This window comes from Echinops telfairi, unplaced genomic scaffold, assembly GCF_000313985.2.
Source record: "Echinops telfairi isolate 266 unplaced genomic scaffold, ASM31398v2 ScPeMD7_7475;HRSCAF=8513, whole genome shotgun sequence".
Taxonomy (NCBI): domain Eukaryota; kingdom Metazoa; phylum Chordata; class Mammalia; order Afrosoricida; family Tenrecidae; genus Echinops; species Echinops telfairi.
Window position 1 is genome coordinate 17,754,454 of NW_022111379.1, and position 2,904 is coordinate 17,757,357.

The following is a 2,904-nucleotide window of genomic DNA, read 5'->3' on the forward strand; positions in this document are numbered from 1 at the left end:
CACTGCCATTGAGTCGATGCTGACTCATAGCAACCCCCTGCGGGTTTCCAAGACCATAATGGCATACAGAAGCAGAAAACCCAGTCTTTCTCCTGTACGGCTGCTGGTGGTTCCGAACTGCTGAGTACATCACCAGGGCTCCTTAAAACAGAATTAGGCATGGTTTAAAAGAAAAAGGAGCCTGATGCCACTTGGTCCATCTTCCTGCTGTCAGACAGAACCAGACGTGTATTTTTCCTTTAAAATGTTTAGAAAGAGACTTAACTACTTTGAGCTTAACTGTTAAGTTAGCATCCCTCAGGTCATACCTTTATGTGAGATCAAGCATGAAATCTCCTCTCTACTCCTTTCCTGTAGTTTAAGATGAAAATCTGCCCTCTGGGAAAATGAGAGCCGATCATGGTCATTCTCTAAAGCTGGTACAGCTCCCTTGATATGAAGGCAAACCAGAAAATCAGAAGGGAAAGAGACTAAGGTAAAGAAAGAAGCAAAGCTGAGGAGTTGCCAAGCCGTCTACAAGTCAACCTGTAAGCACTTCCTGAGCCACCTCCACTGTGCCAGAGACCCCACAAGGTGCTTTGTGGAGAATGCCTTCGCCGCCTGCATGGGAGGGAGGAATTACTGTTATCCCCATACATTTGGCTGCCTTCTCTAGACAAGCACAACTAGTGACACATATATTTATAGAGAGAAGTTTAAATCAAGAAAAATGACTCACATTTTTCTGAGTTACTGAAGTAGTGAAGGCCAGTTTGGTTGTCAGCTTGAAAGCCAGAGATTTTTCCTGACTCGTGTGGCTGCTTGGGGCTGGGAAACCAGGAAGCCAGGAGGTCAAAGGCTTGTGGATGTAGAGATTGGTCAGCAAATCAAATGTTATGGAAAGCCGCCTATAGCTCCCAGGATTGGCAAGCAATATTTCAGGCTACTGGCACACAGTCCCAGAGATCAGACACAGGATCCAGGCCAACAGGAAGGAGAAAGGAGGCAGAGCCAGGCCTCCACCGTCTATTCATAGATATGAAATAGGCCATGAAGTTGTCACAGAACCTATCATGTCTATACCTTGTCAACTGGGCGCCTGCACACATCTCTTTAACCATACATAATCCCCAAACAAAAACAATAATAAAACAATACCTGCTCATAACACAATACAGCTAATGACACATACAAACGTATGAACGAAGACACACTAAGCCCATTTACATATTATATTTTATAAATGAACAAGGCAAATTATTTGATACATACATATAAAGAGGAGGTACGAATAACAAATGTAGTCCGTAGTTCTACAACTGATCTTGTGACTGTAGCCGGTGTTTAGAACGACCTTCTTTCATTACCCATTCCATATTCTCCTTTGCCTCAGCAAGCACCTCAGCTGGTCACGGTGCTCTACCCAGTGGGTGATCCACACCTTCCTCCTTGGAGGGTCTGGGCCATTAATAGTCACGGCAGAATGGGGTTGCTGTAGTTTACCATTCACTTTTATCACAGACCACGGGAGTACTAAGAGATGACCTACAGAATCTCCTAGATTCCAGACAAGTTCTTCTTTACCTCCGTTATTTAACACCAGTCCAATTGGTAGTCCAGATCAAGCACGCCACTCAATAAAGGAACACCCTTCTCTGTCTGATGACCTAGAAACACAGGAGATCAAAATGGCCAGGGGCATTCTTAACTGCCAGTTCAAGAGAATCAGTGTTGTGTCCTAAGACAGGAGTGCTCCTCCCTTTGGATCTAGGGCCTCCACACACGAAGACCATAGGGTCACAGAGACAGGAAGCAAGATGTTCCCAGTAGGTCATGAGGAATAACGGTGAGCTAGTGACCTTCCCATCTCCACTACTTGGTTCCTGGACTCATGAATCCTGGCTATTGGAGTAACAGAACCATATATCAGACACTGGTTTAGAACATATACGTCCTCCTAGAGATGATCACTTCAACCCTGCAAGGTATTGCCACCTAGTGGGTGTCATACTTGTATCTTTAGAAGGCCATTCGATCATTCTACCTTGAGCCTTGATCCACTACACTTCATTTTCTGTGAAGTGAGTCCCTTGATCTGAGGCAAAGCTGTGTGGAATACCATGTCAACCGATGAGATAGTCTCTACGTCCATGAATGTAGTTTTGGCAGAAGCATTGTATGCAGAGAAGGCAAATTTGTATCCAGTATAATTGTCTATCCTACTACCCTGTTTCCCCCAAAGTAAGACATCCCCCGAAAATAAGACCTACTTACAGTTTTGCCTCTCACTGAAATATATGGCATCCCCCCAAAAACAAGGCCTCCCCCCCCAAAGCTACCATAACTCTGGACCGTAGCAGCGGACACCGCCTTGCAGCTCACTGTTGGCTGCAGCACAGCTGGAGTAGACAGGAAGTGCGAGGTCTCTTTTAATAAAACAATAAATGTGTACCGTATTCTTCTTCATGGAAAAATAAGACATCCCCTGAAAATAAGACCTAGCACATCTTCGGGAGCAAAAATTAATATAAGACACTGTCTTATTTTCGGGGAAACAGGGTAAGAACAAAATGCTGCCTTTCCATCATGAAACTGGTCCTGTGTAATCAACCTACCACCAAATTACAGATTGACCTCTCCAAAGCATAGCCCCTTATCAAGGACTCAGTGCTAGCCTCTGCTGCTGGCAGATTGGGAACTTAGCAGTGGCAGTAGCCAAATCAGCCTTGCTAAGTGGAAGTCCATGTTTCTGAGCCCACTTATTAATACCTCCAGGGACACTTTGTTTATGGGCCCGCTGGGAAGAGGGAAAAAGGACGACTGGTTTCTACAGAATGTGCCATCCTATCCATTTGGTTGTTGAAATTCTCCTATCGAAATCCTGCAGACGTAACCCTTGGCTGAGTATTCACATGAGATGCAAAT